The sequence below is a fragment of the Acanthaster planci genome, linkage group LG10 (assembly GCF_054643075.1).
Source record: "Acanthaster planci isolate LZ-2023a linkage group LG10, COTS_SCS, whole genome shotgun sequence".
NCBI lineage: Eukaryota > Metazoa > Echinodermata > Asteroidea > Valvatida > Acanthasteridae > Acanthaster > Acanthaster planci.
This window is the reverse complement of record NC_141786.1, coordinates 16698620-16719701: the sequence shown is the minus strand read 5'-3', so window position 1 is coordinate 16719701 and position 21082 is coordinate 16698620. Positions and strand designations below refer to the sequence as shown.

General features: G+C 42.0%; 2 long non-coding RNA genes across 6 annotated transcripts; both read right to left on the bottom strand.

Moving 5' to 3' along the window:
• Positions 1-4135: 4135 nt before the first annotated feature.
• On the bottom strand, positions 4136-15940 carry LOC147797876 (uncharacterized). Of its 4 annotated transcripts, none has more exons than XR_015426981.1 (8): positions 15846-15940; positions 13264-13341; positions 12745-12902; positions 11517-11994; positions 10330-10481; positions 8472-9096; positions 7863-8003; positions 4136-6814 (listed from the first exon to the last, which is right to left on the bottom strand). It is a non-coding gene; the product is annotated as an uncharacterized LOC147797876 (long non-coding RNA). The 4 variants fall into 4 exon arrangements; XR_015426982.1 differs by having other exon boundaries at positions 12805-12902; XR_015426984.1 differs by having other exon boundaries at positions 13264-13338.
• Positions 15941-16823: 883 nt separating this feature from the next.
• Positions 16824-19064, bottom strand: LOC147797875 (uncharacterized). 2 transcript variants are annotated; one of them, XR_015426967.1, is made up of 4 exons: positions 18988-19064; positions 18527-18590; positions 17921-18057; positions 16824-17501 (listed from the first exon to the last, which is right to left on the bottom strand). It is a non-coding gene; the product is annotated as an uncharacterized LOC147797875 (long non-coding RNA). The 2 variants fall into 2 exon arrangements; XR_015426966.1 differs by having other exon boundaries at positions 16825-17506.
• Between the last annotated feature and the right edge of the window lie 2018 nt (positions 19065-21082).

The window sequence follows — 21082 nt, the reverse complement described above, 5'->3', positions numbered from 1 at the left end:
TATTATGTGCCCACTGGCCTTTAATTAACCACTACCAGCCGGGGACTCCGAAATCGGAGCCCTATGATTTATATGTGTGGCCGGGGTCTCCGAACTCGGACAAAGGAAACAGGGCCCTGTAACAAAAGACCGTACTCCGAACAAAAGACCAGGCTGCTGGGCATGACCGGCATTTTTCGCTCTCAAAAGTGGTGATTATCCAGCATTATTTTGAAACCGTATACCAGGGTTTGGGGTATTTAGAGCAAGCGGATTACCACCAGGGAAAAAAGCTCTCCACCACCGCAGCGATGAGCCACACAGCACCGCTGCATGCTAATCTGGCCCCTATTGAAAAGAGGTCAGCAGTGCACTGAGCCAGGTTCGTGAACAAAAGACAGTTGTATAACACCGCACAATCTGGGCTCTGTTTACAAGGCTGCAGGCCTGGCTGAAATATTCGGGCTTCAATGAAGGTCACCTGTCAACTCAGAGTAGTGCCTGTGCAGCTATAAACAACCGTTAAATGGAATGATGAATTGTTGAAGGATTTTGAAAACGGAAAAAATGATAGTCATGCCGGCCCAGCATCCTCAACCTTGAAAAATGCCCCGGTCCGAAGTGGTTAAAAAGGATGATTTTTAACAACCTTGCCAATTTGGTTGTTATCCATATTGCCAAGAATCTTGCTCTTTTTTCAAATGATTTAATGTAAATAATGCCTTAAAGAGACTCATGACATTTTTTGTCGCCTATGCAGGCAAAGGAACATCAGTGAGCCAAGCAGGGTGAAGTGGTTCCTGTCTACCGTGGTCCTTGGAGGGGCTTCACCTCACAGACTTGGCCAGTACAAACAGGGTGCTCCAAAGCAGTGGTTCCTGTCTACCGTGGTCCTTGGAGGGGCTTCACCTCACAGACTTGGCCAGTACAAACAGGGTGCTCCAAAGCAGTGGTTCCTGTCTACCGTGGTCCTTGGAGGGGCTTCACCTCACAGACTTGGCCAGTACAAACAGGGTGCTGCAAAGCAGTGGTTCCTGTCTACCGTGGTCCTTGGAGGGGCTTCACCTTACAGACTTGGCCAGTACAAACAGGGTGCTCCAAAGCAGTGGTTCCTGTCTACCGTGGTCCTTGGAGGGCTTCACCTCACAGACTTGGCCAGTACAAACAGGGTGCTGCAAAGCAGTGGTTCCTGTCTACCGTGGTCCTTGGAGGGGCTTCACCTTACAGACTTGGCCAGTACAAACAGGGTGCTGCAAAGCAGTGGTTCCTGTCTACCGTGGTCCTTGGAGGGGCTTCACCTTACAGACTTGGCCAGTACAAACAGGGTGCTGTAAAGCAGTGATTCCTGTCTACCGTGGTCCTTGGAGGGGCTTCACCTCACAGACTTGGCCAGTACAAACAGGGTGCTGCAAAGCAGTGATTCCTGTCTACCGTGGTCCTTGGAGGGCTTCACCTCACAGACTTGGCCAGTACAAACAGGGTGCTGCAAAGCAGTGGTTCCTGTCTACCGTGGTCCTTGGAGGGGCTTCACCTTACAGACTTGGCCAGTACAAACAGGGTGCTGCAAAGCAGTGGTTCCTGTCTGCCGTGGTCCTTGGAGGGGCTTCACCTCACAGACTTGGCCAGTACAAACAGGGTGCTGCAAAGCAGTGGTTCCTGTCTACCGTGGTCCTTGGAGGGGCTTCACCTTACAGACTTGGCCAGTACAAACAGGGTGCTCCAAAGCAGTGGTTCCTGTCTACCGTGGTCCTTGGAGGGCTTCACCTCACAGACTTGGCCAGTACAAACAGGGTGCTGCAAAGCAGTGGTTCCTGTCTACCGTGGTCCTTGGAGGGGCTTCACCTCACAGACTTGGCCAGTACAAACAGGGTGCTGCAAAGCAGTGATTCCTGTCTACCGTGGTCCTTGGAGGGGCTTCACCTCACAGACTTGGCCAGTACAAACAGGGTGCTCCAAAGCAGTGGTTCCTGTCTACCGTGGTCCTTGGAGGGGCTTCACCTCACAGACTTGGCCAGTACAAACAGGGTGCTGCAAAGCAGTGATTCCTGTCTACCGTGGTCCTTGGAGGGCTTCACCTCACAGACTTGGCCAGTACAAACAGGGTGCTCCAAAGCAGTGGTTCCTGTCTACCGTGGTCCTTGGAGGGCTTCACCTTACAGACTTGGCCAGTACAAACAGGGTGCTGCAAAGCTCAAATATTAAGTTTGCAAAAAAGTATCCAGCGTTGTCCTAACATACGTGTAGCAAACATGATTTCAGGCATTTTTAGTCAAAGGAAAAAGCAAATTTGGCCGGACATCTTTGGTATCGAGGGTGTATATTTGTCTCTAGAAAAAGAAATAATCTTATTTTAAAGCGTAGCTGCAATGCAATATGTTTGAAAACATTTTTTTTTAAACTTTGTAAGCTTGTTCGGTGTGTTTTTACATCCATATATACATGTATATTGAAAAGTGCACCTTTTTAATACTTTAAATTATCCAAGCTTTCCTGGACAACAGAGGGTTCTATTGATATGAAGTCCAGTCTAATAAAGGGTCTGATAAAGAAATTAATGCTTGCTTATTGCCATGAACAAAAAACAACAATGAATCAGTGAAGAGGAGAAATTTGTGTCCAGCAAAATCTACAAAAATGAAGGATTTCGGTTGAGCAGAAACCCGTCCAACATTGAAGCTTCCTTCCTGGAATGATATATCACACTTTTACTATGAATATGGAAATGCTCATTTGCATAAAACCTAAAAGACAGTAAATTACCTTTGAAATACTGAAAGAAAAGCCAGAAATCAGGTGAATTGAGAAAAAGAGGATGCATTTGGAAGGTTTGTATTCAAACAAATTGATTGCAGCTACCCTTCAAGTTGGTTTCCAAACATGATCATTTAGTTTACCAAATAATCAGTATTTTGCATTCTGTGCATTAGATAGACTTAAAATCTGTCAAAATGGCCGCTGTGTATAAATGTGGATAGGTTAGAACTCTTTGAAAGCTAGGCCAGTATTTCTCGAAATTTTCAATTTTTTTTCTTGATTGTCGAGTTTTTTCAAAATGCAAAAGCAAACATTGCAAATTCCTGATATTCCAAGTTACCAATAGCTGGAACAAGAGGCTTGTTACTACCAAATTTTCTCAGAGATGCCTCTGATTGAAAGAAATTTCCATGTTCACTGGATCTTAAAGTGATTTTAATTTACACCAGTTGATTTTTTCTGACAGATACATGTACATAATATTAAAATGAATAATTTGAAGCAGTTAGTATAGAAGTGCTTACACTTGATTGACGTATGAATTTATATTAAACTGAATACATCAAATTCGGTACTTATCCGTCCGTTTCTACCCTCATTGGTATGCTGTCTCTGCCCTGTGTTTGCATATTCAAATTTTGTTTATTTAAATATATGCAGATTAGCTGTGCCCTCTGACCTTTTTTCAAATTGCGCAATCCTAACCTTTAAATATTAGTTCCGAACTGATTTATATCAAGAGGCAATTGGCCTGGTGGTTAGCTAGCTGGCTGCCAGGCCAGGGGATCCCGGTTCAAATCCTGGGGTCCCCGGGAAAAGGAGGTTTTTTTTTGTTTTTTTTTATATACTAAGTTTTTTAACAAAATTGTGCATGCCCACCTGGGATTGAACCCAGGTCCTTGTGCATTGCAGTTAGGGTCTTTAACCGCTATGCCACGGCACTTTCTTGAAGAAATGTGCTCGTTTCTAAATGTTAAACCTTCCATTGTTTGGACTTAGAATATTTTTCAGCCAGACTCTGTACTGGAGATAGGCAAGGGTGGAAGGCCTAGGGGCTGGAAGTCTGAGAGCTGATAGGAAGGGTAGAGTGGATGGCTGAGGGCTTGGGACTATCAGTATTAGAGGTCTAAGGATCCCATGGGGTTGAAGGACATAGCTTCTTAATGTTCCATATTGCTTAATGGGTTTATTGGAGCCCTTATAGGATGAAGACTAAAAGGCTCTTAGAGGAAACTTTATATAAGGAGCTTGGAAGATGTTTAAGACTGGCAGGGCTTAGGATGGGGCTGCTGTGTAAAATCTAAAGATAGGAAATAGATGTAACTCTGGCAGAGTAAAATGGTTGAGATTGGGGGAATGTGCTCAGAGGCAAAGTACATGTACTACATGTTCACAAATAGAATTAAACAAAACGGTTCTGTTTTAACATTTATTTCATTAAAAAACAAAATGATTGAAGAGGTTCTGATACATAGTAAAATTTTGATAAATACACACGGAAAAGGCATATTTCCACAGCAAGCTAAAATGTGCAAACCAAGCAAGTTTCTGATTCAGAATTTTTGAGATAATTAAAATTAGAAAGGCTAATAATTAAAAGACTTACACTAGGAAAACACAAGGCCACATAGAACCATTTCCAGGGGGTGATAAAAAAAAGACTTGTTACACTGAGGTTTGGAATGGCCACTGGGTGAGCTAGACAGTGTTGATGGGTACAGAACTGGTATTTTGTCTGAATGGGAAATGGGGAGATTTGAAATGTGCAAAACATTGGTCACTTTTAAACTTTCCTATCACTTTAAATCCCAGTCTTTCCAAATGGTGACTATTTTATGGTACAAATTCGTTGGGTCAGTGCTAAAAGGTCATTACAGCAAAACTAACATTTTTGAAAATACTTTTAGGGTTTTACCCTGAGCATGAAGGAAATGTTGCATTGAAACAAATAAAATTTGTTTTACTTCTATTAAACAATTTTTTTGGACCAACATATTTAAATTTCAAGAGATTTTCTTGCCTACTTTTATGTTTAAAATGTTATTTTTTAATAGGGACCATTTAATGCAGTTATTCAGTAAGGATCTTTTAGCACTGAGATGACAAATTACAGTTTTGAAGTATAGCATTGTGATAACAATATGAGTTTATTTCATTTTGGGGAGACAGGTTGGCATGGCGATACTTTCCTCGCTTTCCACTTCAGCGACCCAGAATCAGATCTAGTCCAAGCTGACATGTGGATTGAGTTTTTAGTCCCTACTTGATTCCTTAAGTTTCTCTGTGACTATTTATCTGCAGTTTTCTTCCCACCTCTAAAAATTCACACTAGCCCCCACCCCTCCCCAAACAAAATGAAAAAAAAAGGCTGAAAAAATGTAATGATATGTACGCATCCGTACACTGGCTAGTTGATAATGATGGCCCACTGAAAATCATCCGATAGAGATTACATGTACATGGCTGCTATGAATAAATAAGTTATAAAGTTATCGTTATTCTTTTATTTCTGGTCATCCAATGAACATTCAGCGCTAATTGCAGGATGACTATGAGTGGCAAGGAAGAGGAAAATAAATCTTCAGTTTTCAGAGGTTGTGGGCCTCGGTGAGATTCGAACCCAGGCCATTGAGGTGGAAGATGAGGAAAGAGCTGCTATGCAAACCTGACACCCAAAAAATGAATTAAAAGCAAGAAATATGCCCAAATATGAGAGTAAATGCAATCTGACCAAGTGTAGGAATATGTCCATTTCAGTCATGAATTTGGATGGAAATACAATGTACATGTATTATGGGAAGAGTTCCATACACTGACATTGCTCATTTCTGCCTGCAATGGAATATGTATATCACCCATCCAGAAGCAATACGGTCTTATAAATTCAAATTTAGCAGGGAAAATATTGAAGCATTTACTGCTTGGAATTTCCTGGCCCAGCCTGGTAGTGTTTGTACAAAGGGTGTCAAGTGATGCCTATGTTTGGAACTCTTTCCCACTAATATACATGTACAAACATACAGACTTGCTTCAGTACAGGATGACAGGGGTGTAAATCTGTGAAGGGGGGTGCAGTCCAACTTCATGAGTAAGAGGTCCATCAGACTTGGCTGATTACTTTGTATTAATAGGAACCTTGTATTATCAGAATGAAAACAGTGAAGAACAAAGAGATTGGGTCCTCCAAATGTCCTTGTATCATAAACAGCGCCCCCTAGTGTTCTGTACCATTCACTGTCCCCCCCCCACTGTAAGTCATGGCCCAGTCCAAGACAAGGATTTACATGTGTACACACCACAAACATGTAAACGCATAGACCACCAGATCACATTCCAAACTACATTGACATTTAGTGATTAGTGTGGTGACCGTCTAAAATCAAAACTATGGGCAAATTCACCCCTTAATATAGGGAATTTACACAAAGTTGAAGAATTCCATCCAGAATATTGTCTGAAGCCATTTTTTGATTGCAAAATTGATTGCATGTAGATTGACAAGGATGCAGTTGCAACATTTGAAAAGATGAGATACCAGTGCTGAAGAGCAAAAAATGGAGCACATTTTGGGAGCGCATGTAAACAAATACAAGCAACCTCGGAGCATTACCCGTAATGTGCACTGAACACGCTGCCATCCATCGTTTCACCCACTGTTTGCCCATACTTATAAAATCATGGTTACACATTTGAGACTGTGTTTATATGTTTGTGGTACACAGTGTACATTGTACATTATGAATAGCGCCCCCTAGTGTCCCTTGGCATCCAGCATATTCAGCCCCAGTCCCTAGCACAGATTTACATCACTGTTGAAGCAAGGAACTGCAGTCTTTTCCTTGCCTGTGTGAACCACTGCCTGAGATCCTGCTGTGGAAACTCTACCTCAGTCACGGAGGTGAGGACGGGCATTTATCTGAGTTTCTCTCCGTGATATTCTCATGAATCATCTCGGGGAAGCCCTATAGGATCTTGTCCTCCATCTTGCCTCCATAAGGTTGAAAGAGGTGAGGGCGCTCTTCTAATCTGCACCATGGTCTGGTCCTCCTTGGGCATATGCACAGCTTCTGTATGACAAAGTCTGAGGAAAAAAATCAAGCACAAAAGAATGAGCTTAGCTGCAGCTAAAACATATTTCTGAAAAAAAACTAACCCTCCTTTATGGGTATGAGGTCTGAGCCGGACTAAGAAAGGGCACAATTTTCCTGGCAAAGCAGGCTCCTTTTGTGGGAACTGCACTTCACTGGTTCACAAACAACAATGAAATTTGCACACATGGCAACTGCATTCTTACAAATAATGAAAACTCCCCACCAAAATGGCTTTTTTCAGCCAATGAGGGGGTGCTTCTGCTCAAGATGGATAGGTCTATCAGTTCATGAACAGAATCTCTGTCCTTCTATATTCAAATGACCACATCTTTATCAATATTGGGGCTACTGTAACAACTGAGGTTTCAAAGCATCTAGAAGGAAACACTCATTGAATCTGACTTGTTTAATTTCTGTTGGATCCTAAATATCAAAGGTACAGTCCATCATTTGCAGTTATCCAAAAAACTAACTGATAAAATTATTGTGGAAAAGTAAACTTTGCTTAAAGATGGTTATGGAGCTAAACTCCCAGTGAAATTCATTTTTCTTGCAAACTGTGAAAGGAGGCCATTACCAACGATGTGATAAAGATTTGGATAGTTGCTATTAGAAGCACGCATGCAAGCGTTGTAACACGATGCATGTACAGTTTCTACATGACATAATTTATAGGTTCATCATGAGACATTGCAAGGCTGCATTTGACTAAACGTAAGAACGTGTCCTAGATGCTGAATTCAGGTGCAATTCAAATATGACTCAGCAACTTTTGAGCTGAATCAGAAATCTTAAAAACATTGTTTTTATCCTAAAAGTAAGTATTCACTGAGATTAAACTTTATCAAGTTGATTCTTAGGCAACCTTCTTTAGACTTCAAGTAATTTTGTTGCTTCAAAGAAACATAATCCACAAAGGGCAAATGATGGACTGACCTTTGAATGGAGGGTCTCCCAAAACAGGTGTTCCTTTTTTTGTGAGGTTTACATTCATTGTTTACTGGCCAAAAGCCAACTCCAATCACATGACGCTCTTACCTGCTACTGTTCACAATGTAAGGCCTGCGTCTTCAACATTGGAGATTTCATCTCTGGTCAGTCCAGTCGCACCGTATGCAGGAAAAGTTAGCCAGCCTCAAAGTAAGGAACTATTGCAGTGGCAAGGAGGTCTGCTCAAATCTAAACACAAGAAAAAAAATCACCAAAAATGTCAAGTAAAGTCAACCTTTTGGTGTTTTTTTTTAAATCGAAGGTTATGGGTGAAGATTTCAACCGAAGGGCAGATCCAGAGCTATTTTCTGTTGGGGGGGGCACCTATTGCTACATTGTGGGGTTTTCCACACACTTTTGCAAGCCCACCAAATTCCCTTCAATTTCTGAAATCTTATACTGATGCTCTTTTTGGAGAAGGAACAAAGCCCCCACTGCCCCCACGACCCTGGATCCACCCTTGCACCCATTAGTTTCAGAAATAGTCACTGCTAAATATCAGAAAGCATACAGCACTCCGCAGTGCCTGTAGTAATTGGCTGGTGGGTTCTGATTGGTACAGGGACTGATGGGTATAAGGCAAACTGTTGTGAACACCAAAATCACAATTACTAATCCTGTACTTAAGTGAGAAAAGAAACAAGAGAGATGACTTACTGTGTCAGGGTGGTGATTCCAGAAGATGAGCCCACAGGCAGGGGACCAACCACGTTGCTACCACCTTACTCTATCAGGGCAGTGATGCCAGAAGATGAGCCCACAGGCAGGGGACCAACCACGCTGCTATCGCCTTACTCTATCAGGGCAGTAATGCCAGAAGATGAGCCCACAGGCAGGGAACCAACCACGTTGCTTCCACCTTACTCTATCAGGACAGTAATGCCAGAAGATGAGCTCACAGGCAGGGAACCAACCACGTTGCTTCCACCTTACTCTATCAGGACAGTAATGCCAGAAGATGAGCTCACAGGCAGGGAACCAACCACGTTGCTATCACCTTACTCTATCAGGACAGTGATGCCAGAAGATGAGCCCACAGGCAGGGGACCAACCACGCTGCTATCGCCTTACTCTATCAGGGCAGTGATGCCAGAAGATGAGCCCACAGGCAGGGGACCAACCACGCTGCTATCACCTTACTCTATCAGGACAGTGATGCCAGAAGATGAGCCCACAGGCAGGGGACCAACCACACTGCTATCGCCTTACTCTATCAGGACAGTGATGCCAGAAGATGAGCCCACAGGCAGGGGACCAACCATGGTGCTGTCCCCTTGAACACCTGGTTAAAATTCAAAGAGTAAAAAAAGAGAAGGAAGCAGTTACATGTATGCCGGTCTGCATTGGCAAATACTACTTTTTCAAAAATGCTCCAAAAGAGTTGTGGGTTTAAGGCAAGGTCCAAAAGGTATGGCTAAGGCTAGAAGTACCACGATAGGTAAGCCACAAGTGAGCAGCTGCTGTAATGTACTACTTTCAGCTTAAGCCAGTGGATTTGGACAAAGGCTACCTCAAAGCCAAGGACAAGGGGTATCTAACCGTCAAGGTCAAGGACTACCTAAAATCAGTTGAGAAATATATGAACAGAAAATGGTACCAAGTGACTGCTTTCTGTTCTTCTCACGTACATCACAAAAATGGCAGCTATGTGATTTGAGATTTCTTCAAGTGAATGGGTTCTTTTATAAAAGGCAGTGGGTATTCAGCCATCGCTGGCAAATAAACAATATTTCACCAGGAACATGTGCAGTAAACTGTTTTTTTGGACTGAGAAATTCTTACCCTGACAAATCTTTAGTCTGGGTCTGTGCCAACATAGTCATTGTGACTTTGTATTCACAAAGTGGGAATCAGACGTTTTTACAATTTCTTACTTCTTTCATAAAACAAAATCCTCCAGAGCCATGAATCAGAAAGAGGATGTTATACTCTTAAATAAACGGTGAAGTCAATTTACAAGAACAAAAGGAGAATTCGTAGTTGTTTGGGAAAAATAACAGATGACAGCTGTGGATTGAACCCACACGAGAGCATATCAAGCCATCTCAAGATGTGCACGCCATCCACTCGACCACCAATTGAACTGGGAATATAGTGTGGATTTAATAACTTTTATAGGCTAACTCATTCAAAGAGGGCGCTGTCTATATGTAGCTGGCAAAATACAATTTAATTAAATTTGCCGGTAAAGGCTAAATAGCCACTGTCTTTATTAAGAGCAAATCTGAACCTTTAGACATTGGCAAATGCCATGGCCAAACGTACCAGCAAAATTCATTTCTGAACAGACGGGCAAACATGACTGAAAAGGGACAGCTATCCAAAAAGCAACTGACGAAATCATTGTTGAAAATCAAACTTGTTTTCAAGATGGTTATGGGCCTAAACTCCCTGTGGAATCAGTCTTTCTGGCAAGCTGTCATCATGAAGAAACAATGAAACATATTTATTTCATACATGTATATATTGATTGCTTACTGGCCAAAAGCCGACATCAATCACATGACACTCTTACCTGCTACCATTCATGATGTAAGGCCTGCATCTTAACCTTTGGAGATTTCATCACTGGTCAGTTCACTTGTACCATGACATGGGATACGCTAGAAGACCTCAACGCAAGCAGCCACTGCAGTACATTCACCTAGCGATGAAGCCCTCCCAAATCTGATATCAGGAAACAAAATCAACAGAAATAACACAAAAAGATCCGTTGGAGTCTTCTTGAATACAACAGGGTAATGCTATAGGCACAGTAGATGTGTGTTGTGCCAAAATGAGCGAAGGTTTAAACTGAAAAGGCAGATCCACAACAAAATTTTTGGCAAGAGGCAGGGTGAAGGGACCCTGTCTTTTGTTAGGAGGGGCACACCTGTTCAACTTTTTTTGAAGTCATATAACCTTTGATGGCCTTTCTGGGGCAGAGACATCACTGTGGGGCTTTGCAATTTGGATGAAGAGACCTAAAAACAGAGTCAACAAAAACACTTTTGAGTTTTTCTCGTTTACTTTTTTTATATCTTATTTTTATTTGAATGGGAGAGGAGTGCCAGACAAGGTCCCGATTGGGTGGGGGAGGAGTGCCAGACAAGGTCCCAATTGGGTGGAAGAGGAGTGGCAGACAAGGTCCCAATTGGGTGGAAGAGGAGTGGCAGACAGGGTCCCAATTGGGTGGGGGAGGAGTGCCAGACAAGGTCCCAATTGGGTGGGGGAGGAGTGGCAGACAAGGTCCCAATTGGGTGGGGCAGGAGTGCCAGACAGGGTCCCAATTGGGTGGGGGAGGAGTGCCAGACAAGGTCCCAATTGGGTGGGGGAGGAGTGCCAGACAGGGTCCAAATTGGGTGGGGGAGGAGTGGCAGACAAGGTCCCAATTGGGTGGGGGAGGAGTGCCAGACAAGGTCCCAATTGGGTGGGGAGGAGTGCCAGACAAGGTCCCAATTGGGTGGAGGAGGAGTGCCAGACAAGGTCCCAATTGTCCCCTGGCCCAGTTTGCCTTTGTAACTGTAGTTTTTTGTTTCAGATCATATCATTTCATTACTGAATCTAGAAACCATTGGTGCTTGGCAGTGCAGGAAGTAACAGGCTGAGTGGGTTATGATTGGTACAGAGGCTGATGGGTGATACGAAAACTGTTGGGCGAAGTAAAATCAGGATTACTATTCTTGTAATTCTGTAAGGAAAGAAACAAGAGAGATGGCTTACTCTATCAGGGCAGTGATGCCAGAAGATGAGCCCACAGGCAGGGGAACAACCACGCTGCTATCACCTTACTCTATCAGGGCAGTGATGCCAGAAGATGAGCCCACAGGCAGGGGACCAACCACGCTGCTATCGCCTTACTCTATCAGGGCAGTGATGCCAGAAGATGAGCCCACAGGCAGGGGACCAACCACGCTGCTATCGCCTTACTCTATCAGGGCAGTGATGCCAGAAGATGAGCCCACAGGCAGGGGACCAACCACGCTGCTATCGCCTTACTCTATCAGGGCAGTGATGCCAGAAGATGAGCCTACAGGCAGAGGATCAACCACGTTGCTACCACCTTACTCTATCAGGACAGTGATGCCAGAAGATGAGCCCACAGGCAGGGGACAAAACACGCTGTTATCGCCTTACTCTATCAGGGCAGTGATGCTAGATGATAAGCTCACAGGCAGGGGACCAACCAAGCTGCTTTAGCCTGTAACACCCAGTAGAAATAAAAGAGAAGATGGCATTATTATCCCTCTGTTCTAGGGGACTAAGTTTTGAACATGCCCCCAAAAGAGGTTTTAAGGCAATGTCCCAACGTATGGCTGAGGTAAGCCTGAAAGAAGCGGCTTCAGCCATTTGTCATAGACTTATGTACTAATGTCAGCCTAAGCCAGATGATTTGGACAAGGTCAGTTGCCAAATGTACAAACAAATGAATATACCCAGGAACTGCTTCCTGTTTGAAGTAAGTGAGGATTTCTTGAAGCCCATCTGAATTAAACCCTAAAAGAGCCCGGGAATCCACATCCCCCCTCAACATTTTTTCCGGTATCACAGCAGTGCAGATTTTCCACAAGCCTTTAGGTGTTTTTTGTAGTAACTCCCCATGGTCCATTCTGACACAATTTTGTGAAAATCAAACATAACTCTCTCAAGCAGCGTCCATTTCTCCAAGAGAGATCAACCCAAACTGTACACTTTTCTGCTGCCATGCTCAAAGTATGTAGGCTGGCACGTGTGCGGCCTTCAACTTCCGAATGACTGTCAAAAATAGATAGTTGAAATGAAATTTCAAACTTGTATTGGAAAAGAAAATTTGTAAATTCACATCAAGGTTTTAAAAATCTGGCATTGGACAGCCCAGTTCTTGTGAAATTCCCCACCTTCTTGCTGTGAGCTGGTAAAAGTAATGCAACTCTTTTAGGGTTAAATTCAGAAGTGCCACGGCCAAATGTACCTGCATGAATTGATTTCTAAGCAGACGGCAAACATGACTGCGACGTGACAGCTTTTCTACCTGCTGTTTTCTTCATCCACTGTTCTTGTTCCTCATCACTGTCAGGGTCGCTGTCACCGGAGTCCTCACTGGAACTTGAGTTTCTCCTGTGCTTACTTCTTTAGAACAAAATGGGGATAAAAATCACGTTATCCCTGACTCTGTGAGTTAATTTCAAATTCAGTTGCGAAAAAACATAGACAGGTGACTTCACTACAATATACCCCAAAACTGAAACAAAGAATAAATTTCTTTCACTTTTTCTTTTCTGTTTTTGTTTCCTTGGAATATTTGGACTTCTTCCTGCTTCTCTACTCTGATAACAAAGAAATTACCCACAGATACAAAAAAGGTTCAATATCTTTTCTGAATGGACACTTCCATTATATTGTCAAATTTTGAAACTGGAACACACAATACTAAGTTTCTGTATCGAACTGCTACCCTTTCACACATAGTCTCTGGCCAAGGCACACGTACCTAATTTCACTGTCTGTGCTACGGCTAACGTCAGAGTCATCTTCATCATTCTCTATGTGGCTGAACTCATCCAAGCTACTGGAGTCAAGACAAAACAATTATAAAAGATCATTCAAGTAGCAAGACAAAAGGACAGTATAGAAAGACTGTGGTTCCTGGGAATCTTCCCAAATCCTAAAAATCGTCCCCAGTATGGTACATTCTCCAAAATTCTACAAAGGTATCAAGTCCCTCATGAAATCAAAGTGGCTGGGCTGGGCTCTACCTCCCTCAATCCTGCTATATTTTCCACAAACCTCTTGGGGGATTTTGAAAAAACTGGGAAGGCTGGCATTAAGATTTAACAAAAAAGGAGAAGATACATGTAAGTAAATTTGCAGGAATACATTGTACAGTTTAGATTCTCAATCCAGCTCATCTTTGAAGAACCTGATGCTGGGAAGGAACTTACTCAGGTTCTGCTCTCTCCCATGACGTCATACACAGGCCCTCTATAAAGACTATTGTAATTCCAGACTTCACTGTACTTCCTTTCAGTTAAGATGTCCAAAAAATATTGCTGCCTTTTTTTGCAATGGAAGGATGACTTAATATCCTAGATGTCAGTCAAGATAAACATGTACATAAAGAAAAGCATTTTTTCTGGTGATGCCGATCATTTTTCCCAGCAGTGACCTAATGTTATGTGTACACCATCTGAAAGCATTAAACAATTACACACATGTACAATGTAAGTCTTATCAAGTCTAATTTAGCAGTGAAACTTAGGAAATACTCGACCAGTCGGTTAGACTATTTTTGGTGAAATCCTGTTTTTATCACACGAGCAACCTACACGTACATGCATAACATGTAGACTCTGTCATGTCTGTGTGACTGGTTTGATACCAGCAGGGCAGGCGACCTGTTCAGGTTAAACAACCCAAACCTGTGAAAATAGTCAAACCGATGCATGTGGAACTCACAGTGGCCTATGGTGCGGGAAAAAAATGGACGATTGATGAGCAACGCCTCCAATTTTTCAAAATACTACCTAGTGTACATATGTCCCGGGCATTATACTCCTAAAATATAGTCAAAAGGCCAGCGTTAACTTACAGGTACACTGTTTTCTAGAGCTACGATAAATATAAAATAATTATTTTTATGGGTACATGTACCTCACGGTTACTCTCAAGGGAAAATCAGATTGAAAAAGCAGAATAAGGGTCATCGATGTGGTACAGTCATAAGCATGAATCAATTTTAAGTAAAGGCTAGATTCAAGAAAGTAAACTCAAACTGATGGATCATATCAATTCCTTGCAATACAGAAAGTGCTCCTCAAAAACTACTGTACGCTAATCTTTTGATCTTCAGCCTTGAGCCTTGTGTCAACAGAACTGCCCAAAGGGCCCAAACCCAGTGTGGACAAAACGGACAATACCAGGGCAGACTCATACAGTATCGTGCAATGTGTTACATGCAGCGACAGGTACAAGACTTTGAAACCCATGTTCCTTTTACGTCAACTTCATTGTAAAAGCAGTGATTCTTAGGAATATATGGTAGTTGAAAAAGCACAGTGATCGTAAAAGAGGACTTACATGTACTACATGTAGTGTACTAACAGAAATTTTCCCATGCACTCGCAAATCCTGTCTCAATGCAACATGGCTACCACATGCACACACATGCGGTATACATGTATGTATGCCATGCACACAAAGATGTGGAAGCCGATGGCTGAATGCACAATCTAAACTGTCATTTCTTTGGAAGCAAAACTGTGTTTCCATAGACAGGGTGAAAGAGTGGCCAATCAAAAAATTTTTTACATGTTCAGTTAACTAATGAATAGAAGAAACTACCCTGCATTTGAGAAGAACAAATGGTGGCGCTAGCCTGAGTTGCAGCGGGTTGAAGTTGGGAAGTTTTGAGCAGAAAGAGAGCATAACGGTGAACTTACACATAAAATTACAACAAAACAAGACGAAACTCTAATGTTGAACTACAACATGACAGAGTTAATTCAATTAATTTTGCCAACTTACAAAGATTTTTCAAAAGGAATGTGAAGTTCAAAATGCCCAATTGAGGAAACAAATGTTTGACAGATTTCTGGGTTGTGGTAGAAAATCTAGAAATGAACACCGATTTTTCACGGGTCTTTATGTATGGACAAGCTACATGTACGTGGTTCAGCAGCGCGTTGAAAATGAGCACCAAGGAACTGAGCATTACAGCCCTACATGTATGTAAACAAAAATGGCAGCAAGTCACACAAAATAACGTACATACACATGTACGTCGGCTACATATATGTACATATATACCATAACCATTATGTTAGAGCACAAGGAAACAGATTAGGCCGGGCATGTTGGGCCTTCATGTCACTGCATCATGCATACATGTACTACATGTACTACTAAAAGAGCAAGACCCATGTACATGTAAAAGGCCACACGTACATGTACCTAACCCGTCCAAAAAACTACAACTTCATCTCACGTGTACGATACAACATGAAGAGGAATCTCTTTGCATGATCCCGTAAATAACCTTTTTATCTAGATTTGCAATTATGGGGCTTAACCTACCTTCATGGCAACAAATGCTTTCCAGCCTTCATGACCATGATGACCTTACTTTTTATCGTGTCCCGCTTTCCCATTTTGGGCATGCCGCCACAACATTTACCAATATTTAGCGCCCTGTATTGAATAAAAAAAGCGCCCTCTGTTGAATCAATATTTAGCGCCCTCTGTTGGCGAAGTGAGTGGCGCCCTCTATAGAATGAAATAGTGAGGTGGCAAATTTTATATTGCGCCCTCTGTGGGCTTGTAGTTGCCAACGTCAACTTATTGGCAACAGCGCCCCCGTGGTTCCATTGAACGGCGTGCAATTTGAGTATGGCGCCCTCTAGAAAAATGTAAAAAGGTTTTTTTAAAAATTCAATAACCCCCTCTATTGACATGATGATCAAAACTAATCAGTATTTTTTTTTTACATAGAGAATAAGAAAGTAAATTAAGACCCACGGCTCTCCCCAAAGTTTTTCATCTGTACTTAGTACGAGTCGACTTCATGTATGTGCTTCAACCCTTTTTCGTCTTTGAAAGAGCTGCAACAGCGCCTCATTTTTATTTTCTATTTTTTTCTAATTTGTTTTTTTTTTAAGGGAGCTTGATCTTTTACTCAAAGTGATGGATCCCGACGAGATCGATATTGAAAAATGATAGCAGACTATGGATGCAAAGTTGTTTGTTGTCAGGTAATCATAATAAACCTGGTCCAGTTCCATGCCTCGACAATGTGTGTCTGCAATTATCGGTGTAGGGGGGGCAGTCTCTGAATCAATTCCGGAACATAAATCTTACAAGAAAAAACTTTGACTAATGAAAGGCTTCCATCAACTAATTCACGCTTTCATTTCATCAATAGTGAAAAAATAAAGCAAGCTCCAAAAGCAATCTCTCGGTCATGAAATAAAAAGCTAAAAACAAACACTTTTAAGAAATAAACTCTTGAGGATCGGTTCACAGGCGTCAATATATAATTGCTATTATTTAAATCAGACATCTGATTGTTCCACACGGCGAGGAAGCCCAACTAAACCTGACACAAAGTTCCAAGACAACTGCAAAGCCCCTACAATAGAGGGTGCTGGATAGAATCTTAATCAACAGATAATGGACGTAACAATTACGTAAAATAATTAGTCACAAAATTCTCGCAAATACTACTTCTAGATTACATCATTTTGAAACTTCCGAAATTAATAATGTATTTTGTTAAATAAGAATGAGTGTTTATGGTCACCTACTCCTGCACAATGTCTTTGACAACTTCACAGTGCTTTTTTTAAAGGGAGTGTCTATTTCTGACCTGCTTGGCATAATACTCCTTGGATTAGAAAAACGCCCAAAATATTGAGTGTTCATGTCAAAGCCAATTTCAAAAAGATAACGTAGCTACAAACTCAATTTGTTATTACACATGTATTTAGATTTATTTGGAGACCACTAAGTTTTAGGGCAGAGGTTTGGAAACATGCTGCAAACTTCTGATCAAATATTTTGTGAGACATTTTTGCAGTTGGTTTTAAAGAATTGCAATCAAGCAGCCTTGTGTTCCTCAAAGTAGACGCCGTTACTTGGTGTGTGTTGCCATGGAGACATCATCGGTGATATTCATCATCCAGCACATGCTCAACCCATTGCGAAGCATCCACGCCTTTTCTTCGGTTGGCGCTCCTGGACTGACCAGATACATGTATCAAAAATGAAAAGAACAATTCACTACAACAATATGGAACTACAAGAAGTTACTTTTCAATTTATAGAAGAGGCTCAATACTCCTGCAAGATATTAAACATGCTCATTCCTTTTTTTAAGTAGGGGGGGGGCTTTTTGCATCATGACATTTCAATTTTTCCAAGAGAGAATTCATTTTCTGGTACCTTGTTGCTGATATCGTGTCTAAATAAATGGATTTAACTCGTGAACAGTTATCACATTTTGCGAGAAAAAACTCAAAGTGCCTTCAAGAATGACCCCCGAGCCATCCGAAAAGCGGCCACTGCGGGTAAAGGGAATCCTGAGGATTGTGAAATTAATCGTTTTCACTCTGCCCAAAACTCCTTAATACTTGAGCAATATAAAACATACATACCACTGAATCCACTCTGCGAGCCTTTGCCTTGGTGTTACCATGGTGATCACGGGCCTCATCGGTCAGTGAATGTATCTGGCCTCTTGGTGCTTTTCCCAACAAGGAAGCTAGTCTCAAAGCCAAAGGTCTTCCGCCATCTTTGTAAGAAAAAGAAACAGTTTAATTTTACAAACAAACAAAAGAAAAGCTTACACATAATAAGAAATGCACCTGTCCGCTTGGACCAAATTCTTTTAAAGAGGGTGTGTTTGCAAGGGCAAGTATTTTGATTTATTATCTTGCCTTTTCAGCAAGTCATTGAAAACTTTGATCATAGTTCAATTTTAAGACAAATGTAAAATTGCTCACCTCCTACAAAGACAACTATTTCGGGGCACACAATGATCAAATGATTTGATAAATATTGCCAATCAGACGAGACTCATGAATACCACTTCACTTTAGGTTTAAGGAAATGTAGGTGGAAAGTTGTGCATAAGTAACAAACAGAGACCAGTTGGAGGCTTTATGATTTAGGTTTTTTCCGGGGGATGGGGGAGCAAAAGCCAGCAATGCATCTGATGCTGCTGTGACTTAGTTGCAATTCACAATGACCAAATTACATACCAGCACGAAGGTAGAGGATTTGATCACTGCGTCCATCGTGTATCACTTCATAGTTCCTCATTATCTGTCATAATGAAAAAGAACTTTCTGGGTGAAAGGCATTTCAATTTTAGCACATTTTCTTTCCTTATTTCGATTATGGTTTCACAGAAGATTTTTGAAAATGTAGACACTACATTTTGAGAATCAATCATATCTCTAGGTTTTCTCTAAATAAAAAAGACTGATTTTTTAAAACCTTTTGAATAAGCAGATAACTTTAAAGTCTGCAGTCTCAAGGAACGACTTAGCAAGAATTAAGTGATGTTGAGGTGTGTCGATGGGCAACGAATGCCACTTTCGCAGGGTTCACTGTTCCAATTCTGGAATAAAGTTTTACTTTAAACAATTTTGTGATGATAAGCAAAAGAACAAAGAAAGTTGTTTCGATAAATTACTTTGATGAGTAATCACATGCTCACCTTTGATGCTGAAGTATAATGATTATCCTGGTAAGGTTAGTGAAAACAGGGCCACCACGTGAAGGTCCCAGGATACCAGCCCCGCACGCTTTCGGCAATTAGCGGGCCCATCGCTGGACAGACTGGTGTTACCCTGTGGCCGCAGGGGCACCATCTGCCACTGTCCGGTCCGCCCTCCCGAAGGAGAGTGCCCTTGCCTACTCACGCGCGCCCCCTCATCCCCGGGAGATGAGAGGACGTACCAGCGCCCTTGCTAACCATCAATGATAACAGGGCCATGCCCCTATGGAAGAAGTCCGCGGCCCTCAACACGAGGAACACAACTACCTGCATCTTTTGCGGCTAACAAAAACGTTGGTAGGGCTAGACGGCGCGCAAGGAGCTCACGCCTAACCCCTTAGGTTTCGCACGTCTCGCATTGGAACCCCCCAGGACTCCAACTGGAGCGAGTTCCAATTTCATATCGATCTCCGCACCCACCTAAGCCCTAACTACATAGGGATATAGGGGATCCCATAGTCTCTGCATTTCTCAGAGAGATATAACAGATCTCACTGAGCTAAAAGGAAAAAAAACCTCCTATAGTGAAATGTTCCATTTCACTGCTAACAAAAAATCCCTGAGGAAGTTATGTATGCCCTAGAGACGACTTTCGCTGATGAAGCCTTGCAGCAGGGACGGATCCAGGGGCAAGTTCCCTGACATTACCCTACACATTTTTTTTCTGTGAACACCCATTCTCAATTCTTTCATACACCGATGAGATATGTGACACTGTTGCTATGACAATCATGCCATTTCTTTTTTTTCTCTCAAAGAGAAGTTGATGGCATATGAAGCTTGAATTAATTTTAACATGCAAGCTCCCCAAGGAGCGGAGTTAAAGTTGTCCTCCCTTTTATAGCCACCCAAGATCCGCCCCCGGATGGACATAGGGATATAACAGATCCCACAGTCCCGCTGGTCTTGCGTTGGGGATGTAGGGATATAGAAGATCCCATCACCCGTCTTGAGGACATCGGGATATAGATGATCCCATAGTCCTTACAAAGTCAGATTTACAGGAAATGCTCAATTTGAGCCGATGACCTGTGAGAGACCAACACCCCGCACAATCACAACATGTAGTTAAACCATTCTGGGAAAATACCAACATGACTTGAAAGTGATCCATTTCACTGCTAAAAAGAACCTTGGCAAACATCAGAAAATCGATTTGAATTCTACATTAAGTTTTCAAAACCAATTTCAATAAAACATATTTTTTTCCGTCATCGGCCTCTTGGCAAAGTTGTGGACCAGTTACCAAACATGGGAAAATACCAGAAAAAAAATGCTCTCAAAAGCCTTTCTTTCAATGCTTTCAGACTCCCCAAATGGTTCAAAAAGCAAAGTTGAAAAAGAGGTTTCAACTTTGCTTAGACAAAAAACGAAGGGCTACTTTACCAGGCCTAGTTGCTATGATCCGGGGTTCTTGTGCATGTTCACGCCTGTAAGAAATGGTTACCTCACCTTATGAACATGCAAGTCTTGAATTCCCCGGTCTCTACTTGGGATGGCCCATCTGCTGTTGTACCGTTTAAACCAACAACCCCTTTGTCCCACATCGGATAAATCCTGCAAAATGAAGTCAATCAAGCATTGAGACATTGAAAAGTAAAAAATATATTCAATAGCGCGATGGACGAATTGGTTTAGACAAGCAGGGTCTCTTGGTGATAACTTACCTTGTACCAAATTTCCAGTTTCCTTGCCTCCACTGATTCAGGTTACTCGTCAAAGTAGAACGTGGTCCCTGTAGAAACGAAAAGCATTCATTTTACATTAACAGATATTAATGAGAAAGTAAACAACTTATACGCGAATCAAGGACGTAATGACAATGATTGATTAAAGAAATCATGAGTACATTTAAGAGCTTAGAGTGCATTTTATGGTATTTTATTTCATTCGTCAGCAAATGATATCGACAGCTTGACCTTAAAAGACGATGTTAAATGGATCACCTCATATCAGGAGGCTCGCTTTCCTGCACCACAAGAAAATTCAGCAGTCAATATTTGTTGTACAACACCTCTACCACAGATTCTGATTG